Source organism: Rhinopithecus roxellana, chromosome 1 (assembly GCF_007565055.1).
Source record: "Rhinopithecus roxellana isolate Shanxi Qingling chromosome 1, ASM756505v1, whole genome shotgun sequence".
NCBI classification, from domain to species: Eukaryota; Metazoa; Chordata; class Mammalia; order Primates; family Cercopithecidae; genus Rhinopithecus; species Rhinopithecus roxellana.
In genome coordinates this window covers 137,653,246-137,664,055 of record NC_044549.1, presented here as the reverse complement: position 1 = coordinate 137,664,055, position 10,810 = coordinate 137,653,246, and the positions used below count along the sequence as shown (strand labels likewise).

The window sequence follows — 10,810 nt, the reverse complement described above, 5'->3', positions numbered from 1 at the left end:
AAGCCTAGAGTATAATATTTAAGAAAGATTACATATTATTCCAATTAAAACTTTCAAATTAGGATTGATTGCCAAGACTACTTGAACTTATGTGGGGAAATCGGAGGAGTGTTTTGACGGAGGAAAAGACAAAACAGAAAATGCCAGAGCCCAAAATAAGTTCCCCAGAAAATTTGGGAGTCTTTGCCTTGATTGAATACAGACTGGGAACTTTCCTACTGCTTTGGAATTTGGGCTAACTTCCAAAACTGAGGGCAACTTGTGACAATTGCATTGTATATTCTGAAGAAAGGTACTTAGACATGTTCCCCATAGGATGTGCTAAGGTGTTGGCCAATCATCAAATATTGTCACTCCAAAGAATGCCTGGGAAGAAAATTGCAGGAAAAGAGAGCACTATGGCACTGGAGGGTAAGCTGTTATGTGACTTCGTCTTGATCCAAGGGAGGAATTTGAGGGAAAACCCTCTGGAGCAAAGGTGGTGAGGACAGAGAGTTTCACTAGCAGGGAATACTGCCGTCTTACAGAGTTCGAGAAATTCCTCAGAGAGTTTGAAGGGTGCCCTCTAGAGCAGGACTTTGCAAACTTTCTGTGATAAAGGACCAACCTGTTTTAATTTCCAATCCATCATGGACAGGTTTATAGATTTACTAGAACTGAATTTTTAGAAAAATGAAACGGACACAATGTTCAGAGGTTACGTACTCTGTATTGTAACATCAAATTGCTATAAAAATTTCTGAACAGTACTCTGAATTCCTGCACTTATTTTGTCATGAACTGGTAACAGACTCTTAAGAATCAACATGAGTGCTCAGACCTCAGATTAAGTACCTCTACCCTACATCAGAACTTCACCTAGAGATCTGGTTAAAATGACAATTCTGGGCGCTACTGCCAGTCTAAGCTCTGTATAACTAAGAGGCTCCTGGGCAATGCCAGTGCTCTGGTTGGGGGCACTCTTTGTTTCCAAGGCTCTAGAGAAGTGCAGGCCAATAGAAATATGATGTGAGCCACACATGTAATTTATGTTTCAGTAGCCTATTTAAAAAACAGTGAAAGGAAACGGGTGATTAATTTTACTAATACATTTTATTTAAGCCAATATATCCAAAATACTATCACGTGGTTGATATAAAAATTAGTGATGAGACATCTTGCTGTGTGTGGTGTGTGTGTGTGTGTGTGTTTGTTTTGTTTTGTTTCATACTAAGGCTTTGAGATCTTGATTTGGACTAGCACATTTCAAGTGTTCAATGGGCACATGTGGTTAACAGTTTCAGTGTTTGGCCAGGAAGTGCTTGAGTGCAGGCAGCACAGGGCCTGGTGCCTGACTCTGCAGGAGAAATCACAGGTATGAGGTGGCTGAAGATGCACAGCATGACAGAGTGAGGCCAAAAGGCAGCAGTGCTTGAAGTTTCAGAACATGATGGAGAAGGATGTGTTCATTTTCCTGCAGGGCAGGTAGCACTATGCAAGTTAGTGCAAGTTATTTGAAAGGGCCTCACACCAAGAGGGGTGCTTGCTGGAATGAAGGAATCCCAAGTACCTTCAGGTACGGGAGTCAAGGGTCTTACAAAAGATTAATGAGAGAGTGTTTTGCAAGCATCAGGAAATGTTAAATGTATGAGTCCCTGAAAGGGTCTCCAAAGAATTAACAGAGGTACTTCATGAAAAAGGCTTCTTGGAACATCTGTCCTACACAGGGCATTTGACAACGAAGAAAGACACAAATGCACTTGAGCTGGGGAGGAAAAACATTGATTTCAAGAAGAAATGGAAGTTTTGGTGTCTTACTGGGTTAGAGTTTTTTGATTCCTGAAAATAAGTTCTATAGTACTTGAAAGTAAGCAAAAAGTTGTGGATCTGCCCAAGAGGTCATTAAGGGGAGAAGAAAACTCTGACAGTAGGTTTGAGAAAGGTCGTGGAGACAGACTGAATTTTTTTTGTCCAATTTGATTTATTAAATTGACCATCATCTGTGTGAGCTCATGTTGCAAAAATGACAACACAGATCATTTAAATGCTTTGTCGTTCACATCTCTACTCATCAGCCTGACACTGACAACATTGCCAGGCATATGAAGCAACCCCTCCAAGAGACATTTCAGATATTGATGTTTTGGTATTGTTAAATCATATTGTTTTTATTTCTATAAATTTATCTTATTCCCCATGTTAATGGCAGAAAGTTTCAAGTTAAAATCACGGGTAAACACATTTGCTTAGGACTCTCTCTTCTTCTGAAAGGCCTAAGCCAGGAAAGTGGACACAATTGAAGAAGCCAAGAGAAATTGGTTAGCCTGCTACTGGCTGCAAAGAATAGAATCTCAGATGCCAAGTATCTAAAGTGACAATAATAACTTCTCCCATAGCTAAGACTCATGTAGGGTGAATCTCAGGGTTGGTTGATACTGTGACTCAATGACATTTGGGTTTTTACACAAAATTTTTCTTCACGCTGCTATCTTTTGAGCTAGTTTCCTCTTTTAGATTGGTAGCAAGAAGGCTATGCCAGATCTAAACAGTATATTTATGGGCAATAATACCCAGGAGAAGAAGAAAGAGTCACTTCTCAGGCTTCTCTCTCTCTCTCTCTTTTTTTTTGGGGGAAGGAATCTCGCTCTGTCACCCAGGCTGGAGTGCAGTGGCACAATCTCGGCTCACTGCAACCTGCACCTACTGGGTTCAAGCAATTCTCCTGCCTCAGCCTCCCAAGTAGCTGGGACTACAGGTACATGTCGCCACACCCGGCTAATTTTTTGTGTTTTCGTAGAGACGGGGTTTCACCATATTGGCCACCCTGATCTTGAATTCCTGACCCCAAGAGATCCTCCCACCTTGACCTTCCAAAGTGCTGGGATTGCAGGTGTGAGCCACTGTGCCTGGCTGCTTCTCTCTTTTTCTCAAATTTTTCTGACAGCCTCTCCCCATGTCTCATTGTCCATAGTTAGATTGCATGTCCATTCCTGAATTAACTACTGGCAAGGGAAATAGAGACCAACGAGTAAATCTATATTCCAATGAGGCTACCCCTGGAGTTGAGGTTCATGACTATGAGAAGGAAAGCTGGATATCTGGACAAAATTAGGTTCTATTAAAAAAAGAAAGAAGAGGCAATGAAGGTCAGGTAAGCACCAATAATATTCACCAAATATCCTATGTAGGTTTCTAATCCAAGTAAAAACATGCTTCCAAAGGATAGAGATGTGCCACATACTCTATAACAAACGTCTAAGCCAAGCCAGGTAGTCCATGTGAACACAAACCTATTACTGAAACTGCTTCCTGGATAATATCACATTAAATTAAAATTTGGATCATGAAAAGGCTTTTGCAGTGACACAGTATTTCAGTGGAGGGACTTTGCTAAAAAAAAAAAAAAAAAAAGGTCTCCCGGATACTCAACTGAGTTAATCTTGCATTGGATGTCCACATTTAGTGTTAATTGTGTCAGAATTTTGGTTCAGAGTAGGATGTAAAAAGAAAAAAAAAAAAATCTTCCTATAAATGTGATTGTTTTTCTGCCTTTGTTATAAAAGAAAAGTTATGAATGTTTCAAGATGTAATATCTTTTGAAGCAGTTAAGTCAGATTACTGTAGCTAGACCCTGAGACAGAGATAAAGTCTTTATTAAAAACTAAAACAATTTTAGAAGATTATTCAAACTTGTGGGTTTTTAAACGTATTTTTCCAGCATTAATTTGTTTCCATTTTTCTTGGAGTCATAGTGTATGGTTCTTGCTTTGCCAGTATACTACCCGAGCATAATAGTATGGTTAGAAGTTTCATTCTAACAGATCTATTATTCTACGTAGTGATAGCAATGGTTAATGCCAGACTAGTCTCCACACAAATAGTACTTGAGGAAAATTTTCTCTTCTTTCATTGGTAGTTTATATTAATATTCCTTACCTTGAATGCCAAATTTAGGAAAAAAGAGAACCCTCAGAAGAAAGACACTATTTTCTCCCTTTTCATAGGATACATATTTTGCTCCATAGTTTTTCTTGGTCAAATGGTTTTCTTTTAAGTTCTCTTCTCCATCTTTCTTTCTTGTTTACTCCAGGAATGCAAACTTGACCTCGACTTTAAGGTCAAAGCATCTTCAGACTGTGCAGTCAGCAGAGAATTGAAAAAAAAAAATCAATGTGAAACATATTAGAGAAGAATAAGGGGAAGAGTGATGCAGAAGTGCTGGGAAGTCATGTAGGAATTGAAAACAGCAAAGATTCTACCGAAAGTAAGAATGTCCTGCACTGAGATGTTTATGATTCCTTTTGCTTTTACTTCCCTTTTCTTACATAGGGGTAGGTGAAAATTATGGTAATTTGAGATCTGGACCACTTTCAAAGCATTTTCAGGGGATGAAAATAACTTTTGACCTGTAAAAATGAGACATGTTTCTTTTTTTTTTTTCCTGAAACCCTTTTTTTCTTTTCCTGTTTTGTTGATGGTAGGGGAGATGACTATATTCCGTACCTGTTGTGCACACAAACTTAGAAGGGTTTATTGCAGCTCCATGACTGAAAATAGCAATGAAAATTGTGAGACCTTTTATGTCAGCGTTGAAAATAAACTTCATTTTAAATGAGAACACCTTTGATTTTATAAAGAGACTTATCTAATGTAAAAGCTGGAAAGTTAAAAAGAATCCTAGTGGAAATGTTGATTCTAAAATTCTAGTATCTAGCCACAGACCTTGAAAAGAAGAAAGAAAGCTAGAAAGATGAAAGAAAGAAAGAAGAGGCCAGGCGCGGTGGCTCACGCCTGTAATCCTAGCACTTTGGGAGACCGAGGTGGGTGGATCACGAGGTCCATAGATTGAGAATCGAGACCTTCCTGGCTAACACAGTGAAACCCCAGCTCTACTAAAAATCCAAAAAAAAAAAAAAAAAAAAAAAAAAAAATTAGCTGGGCGTGGTGGTGGACGCCTGTAGTCCCAGCTACTTGGGAGGCCGAGGCAGGAGAATGGCGTGAACCCCTGAGGCAGAGCTTGCAGTGAGCCGAGATTGTGCCACTGCACTCCAGCCTGGGTGACAGAGCAAGACTCGGTCTCAAGAAAAAAAAAAAGAAGAAAAGATCAATTGTCATTTATGTCAAGGATTATCATCTCTTTCCTTATTTATCACTGGAATCGAGAACAAACTAGGTATAGAAAAAAATCCCATTACTTTGTGAAGCTTAATATTTACTGTAACTTACTGATCTAGAGAATGATCAGAGAAAATTTTGATTTTTATATATGTATACATATTCTGTATGTATATGTAAATGTGAAAAGACAAAAAGGTTCTTAATCATCTTTCCATATGGCTGATTTAAAGTAATTATAAAGCCAAAACACTATACTGAGTTATCTGGAAAATATGAAATGTTCTCTCAAAAACAGATTAATATTAACTATATGGCAAATTTTCTAAAAATCTAACCAATCTTAACATTTGCACTGGGGATACAGAGAACTGTCTTATTACAGATTTCTAGACATATATATTATAGATGATTATGTTTAGAATAAAGGATTTGTTAGGTAACATTCTTTCACTGTTTGTTACTTTTGCACTGACCTCACATACTTACATTTTATAACAGCACAACAAGAATGTGCTGAGAACAGAGCTTGGCGTAAGCTCATTGATAACCATGAGTGTGAATTACTGGCAGAGATAGGTATTGATGATTTAGTCCATATCACAGTGGAAAGGGAGGAAAATTGAAAAGCTTTTTTTCCCCTTCTTTAGAAACATTTGAAGTCATTCCTTGGAAAAGGAAAATCTATATCGGGGCTGAGTAGGGGAAGATACAGGTTGAGTCATTACTTTGATCAGTACAGTAAGTTCAAAGATTGTTTCTACTACAACATCTCATCTGAAATTTGACAGATTCCCTTAAAGGGCCAAAAAAAAAAAAAAAAAAAAAAAAAGATAGTGATTTCTAAGCTGAATCAAACATGTGCACTTTACTTCATGGAAAATCAGTAGGGAAACAAGAAAGATTCTCTCTGCTAACATTGATTTTTCTTGTATTTATTTTTTCAGTCAGAACACTCCAGGCAAAAATTCACTTGGCTTCAACTAATTTGCAAATGCCATCATTCACTGCTGTTTTGCTACCCATTTCTCAAATCTCAATTAAATGTGATGACAGTTTACTTGCCAGAAACACACAGAAAGGTTCTTTTCCAACCAGAGGTCTTCACTCATTTCCTGTTTGTGGACTTGGCAAGTGGGGTCAAAACATCCATTACTGAGGCTGAGTCTTAATTTAGAAGGTTATCACCAGAGTCAACAAAATAATTATAAAAATACTTTCCAAATGCAAACTGCAACAGACATGCACAGTAACAGCTGAGAACAATATATAAATATCATCATAAAGCCTGTATACAATGGAATTTTAAAAGAGTGAATGTTTGGTTTTTACTTGTTGAAAGCTTGTATAATCTTCTGGGGCACCCCTAGGATGGACTCGAAATTGTCTTCTCTCTGTAACTATTTTTTACATTAAAATAAAAAATAACAACACAAATTACTCTACAAGTCTTGATGTTCTGGCTCAGACACCAAATTCCCTATAAAACTAAAAGTGAACAGTGAGGTGAGACAAAATTTTGGCTTAAAGAAACACCAGTTGAGAAAGGAAAGAAAGTACTGTTCACTTTTCCCTTATTTCTTCCACGTAAATAAATTTCCTTATACTATTTATATAGTATTACTTTAAATGTATGGGATCTTTAGAAATCATAGAATGTTAAAAATATCAATATGTGTAAATGGGTACTCACTTCACATAATAGGTACTCAATAAATATTACCTACAAAAGATAAAAACAAACCATAAGACATCTTTGTAGAGATCATTTGGTCAACTCTCCTTCTTTCTTTTTTTTTTTCTTTTTGAGATGGAATTTCACTCTTGTTGCCCAGGCTGGAGTGCAATGGCACAATCTCGGCTCACTGCAATCTCCGCCTCCCGGGTTCAAGTGATTCTCCTGCCTCAGCCTCCTGAGTAGCTGGGATTACAGGCATGCGCCACCACACCCGGCTAATTTTGTATTTTTAGTAGAGACGGGGTTTCTCCATGTTGGTGAGGCTGGTCTCAATCTCCCAACCTCAGGTGATCGGCCCCCATCGGCCTCCCTAAGTGCTGGGATTATATGTGTGAGTCACCGCACCCGATCAACCCTCCTTCTCTTTATAGCTGAAGAACTGAGGGCTAAGTGGTTGAAAGACTTGCACAGTTCCTACACTGGCCTGCTGAAAGCCAGGGCTGCAATGCATTTCTTCTCACAGGTTCAGAGCCTCCTCTACCTCATCACTGTTACAGAACCTCTTTGGGCCTCCGTTCATCATTTGATAACAAGAGTAACTCTACCTGCCCAGGGGTTATCCATTAAAGGCAACAGAGGTTGCAAGAATTCCTTTAAAATTTTAATTTACAGTAGAGCACCTTGCAGGTAGCAGGCACTCCATAAATCTCTGAGGAATGGAATTGACTGAAGAACAGAGGCAAAGGCTGGCTCTGATTCATTCCCCAAAGCTCATGGTGCTTGTCCAAACTGTTTAATCAGGCTTATGCAACCAACTCTTCTGACCTTCATTACAGGGTGGGTGCAGTCACATGTGCGGTGGGAGGAGGAGCAGGTGGCCTTGGCCTGATCAGGGAGCACTGGAATGGGGACAACGATTTCTACTGTTCAGAAACTAAAAGGACTCTGCTTGACCCCAGTGTAAGCCTTTCACTACAGTAGTTGGGAGCCAAGCTTTCTCTTCCAACCTATCTGTCCTGGCGATCTTCATTTTCTCTGCTTTTTTCCTAAGACAGAAATATCAGCTAGAAGGCATTTCCCTCACTGGAGGGGACAGGAAAAAATGTCAAAAGCCCACTTAATACTGAAAAGTCTTACACTTCTAAGTCCTTGTTACTGCTGGCTGGAGAATGGGTTGCTGCATTGTTCTGTTTTGTTTTGTTTTGTTTTGTTTTTGTTTTTTTTCCAGAAAAGCTGCCACGGCTTTTCTTTATTCAATAAGTACATGACTGCATTTGGTTAATTGTGTTTACTCATTCGGGTGAAATGAGATTTTAAAAAGAAAATGACTCAGGGAGTGTTTTTAAAGAGCACAGAGTGAAGAGAGGAGGTGGGGAGAGCTGCTGCCAGTCCTGTCCTGTTCTCTTCCTTTTGTCATCCTTCCCCCTCTGTATCTCTCTCCATCTTTTCCTGCAAGGAATCACTATGCTCCTGGCAGGACATCCCTGGCACCTGTCAGGGGAGAGAAGGAGGAGGAGAAATAGGAGAAGGAGAAGAGAAGAAAAAACAAAAGAGAAGAAACGAACATCACAATTCATGTTGGAGGGTGATCTGTGCTGGGAGGAGTTCATCTCTGTACTTCCCCGTTGGAATGACAGTCTCGAATTTACCCCAACTAGCACCCCATGAGCTGTAGGATCGAGGTCAGATCTCTTGGCCTCTCTGAGCCTCAGTTTCCTCAGCTTTTAGATGAGGATAATACCTGTACTGTTTTTGCCAGGGTGGTTGTAAGAAAGAAATGAGAAGCTTATGAAACCATAAAGCATGATGCCAGTAAAAAATATATAGTGATTTATATCTTAAAAAGATTTATTAAGCCTGGCATGGTGGCTCACACCTGTAATCTCAGCACTTTGGGAGGCCGAGGCAGGGAGATCACGAGGTCAGGAGATCGAGATCATCCTGGCTAACATGGTGAAACCCTATCTCTACTAAAAATACAAAAAAATTAGCCAGGCGTGGGGCACGAGCCTGTAGTCCCAGCTACTCAGTAGGCTGAGGTAGGAGAATTGCTTGAACCTGGGAGATGGAGTTTGCAGTGAGCCAAGATTGTGCCATTGCACTCCAGCCTGGGCGATAGAGTAAGACTCCATCTCAAAAAAAAAATTATTAATGTTTATTATTTGTTTTAGAGACAGAGTCTCGCTCTGTTGCCCAGGCTGGAGTGCAGTACAATCATAACTCACAGCAACCTCAAACTCCTGGGCTCCAGCAATCTTCCTGCTTCAGCCTCCGGAGGAGCTGGGACTATAGGCACGTGCCACCACACTGAGCTTTTTTTTTTTTTTTTTTTTTTTTTTTTTTTTTTTTTTTTTGGTAGAGATGGGGGCTCACTATGTTGTCCAGGCTGGTCTTGAGCTCCTGGCCTCAACTGATCCCTCTACCTTTACTCTCAAAGCACTGGGATTATAGGCATGAGCCACCATACCTGGCCTAAAAATATATAGTAATTTATATATTTTTTTCTATTTTCTCTTACAGAATAATTTATAAATTCAATGTGTTTAGGTTTCCCCAGCATATGGGCTCAGGTGATTTCACATTTAGAATTAAGCCTGAATTTTGCAGTGGATAAATGAACATTTTGTCGGCTGTAAGCTCAGCTCATTCACACAGGCATGTCAATCCCTGCAAAGTTCATCCTTGACATTCCTGTGGGCCCCAAGTGGTAACTTTATGTGCCTTCACAGATCCAGTGGAGGGCTCTCCTCACCAGTGCCCTTGCTGCTTCCCCAGTTTCCACCCTGCTGGAGAGCAAATCTGACCTCACAGCTTGGCTTCAAAGCGCTTAGTGCTCATGGCTCACAAGCTGGCAGTCCTTTGGGAAGTGAGAAGGAAGGCCTTCTTGGCTGTGTGGCCACACCCGGTTAAGTAGACCCCTCGGTGGTGCTGGGGAGCACGGTGTAGCTCACGCATACAGCACTCATGGGGCAGAGGTATGAAGGCAGCACCAGGACCAGCTGGCGTTCCTGACCCCTCTTCCTCCTCCTGCTCAGCCTTATGGTTGAGGCTGGCTTGTCAGGCCTATCTCCTTCCTCTCTAGAACACTTTCTCACACTTTCTCTCAGAGATGCAGCCAAATTCTCCTGGCACCTTGGCTGCTTTCTCTCCATGCCATTCCCAGTCCCCTATTCATTTCTGCATAGATCTAATCCTCAAATGGGAATATATCTTGCAATTTTTTAGAAGATTCCTCATCTACCGTGTAAATCACCAGGTGAACAGAAACACCATACTGGACAGCAGTTTCTTCTAAAGCCAAAGCCAGATATTTCTGGATTTCCATTCCAGGCTGTTTGGGACTCTCTCCCCTCACCTCATTCACACTTTTTATAGTGAAACCTGTGAATAGCATCACAATTGGCCCTTTACAGTCAAACAGAAGAACTGAAATCTTTTAAATAATCTCCCAGATAAATATATTATGTCTTTTATTTTTCCAATACCTCTTATACCTGGGAGTCACTATATATTAAAGGTGATGGAGATTTAAAATAGGGAATATGAGAAAGCTTAATATCCTTTTATGTCACTGAAGAAATAACAAAAGTTAAATCTCTAGCTAATGAATTATGAAGTAGCTGGTTCCTTATGAAATAGGATTCATAGGATTTAAAATAAATTTTTGTGGTTGGCAGAACTTTTATTTTTATGCATCTCCTGGCATATGACTTCAGCAAGACATAAACCCTTCTTTCCATTTTTCTTAAAACTCTAAGTAGTTCATTCACTTTATCATATCTGTATTGTTCAATGTTAGCCCTATATGAGATGGTAAACAGAGTCTTTATCCATTAAAAGCTTAAAGTCTACAGCCATAGAGTAATTTATGAAACCAGTCACTCATCCAGCATATATTTATTGAGTGTTTATTATGTGCTAGATGTTGGAGTGACAAAAAAATGAACAAGATGTAGATCTGGCCTTCAAGGGTAGCTGATGATTTTCCACAAAACCCTCTATTATTGTATCTTAACATCCGGGAGTCAGCCAGGAGTT

At 39.7% G+C, this 10,810-nt stretch overlaps 1 long non-coding RNA gene across 1 annotated transcript in view; it reads left to right on the top strand.

Moving 5' to 3' along the window:
• Positions 1–288: 288 nt before the first annotated feature.
• The window catches only part of LOC104675382, a 100,809-nt gene continuing 90,287 nt past the window's right edge, over positions 289–10,810 (top strand). The window contains exon 1 of the long non-coding RNA XR_749771.2: positions 289–411. This is a non-coding gene — a long non-coding RNA (uncharacterized LOC104675382). The remainder of the gene's footprint in view (positions 412–10,810) is intronic.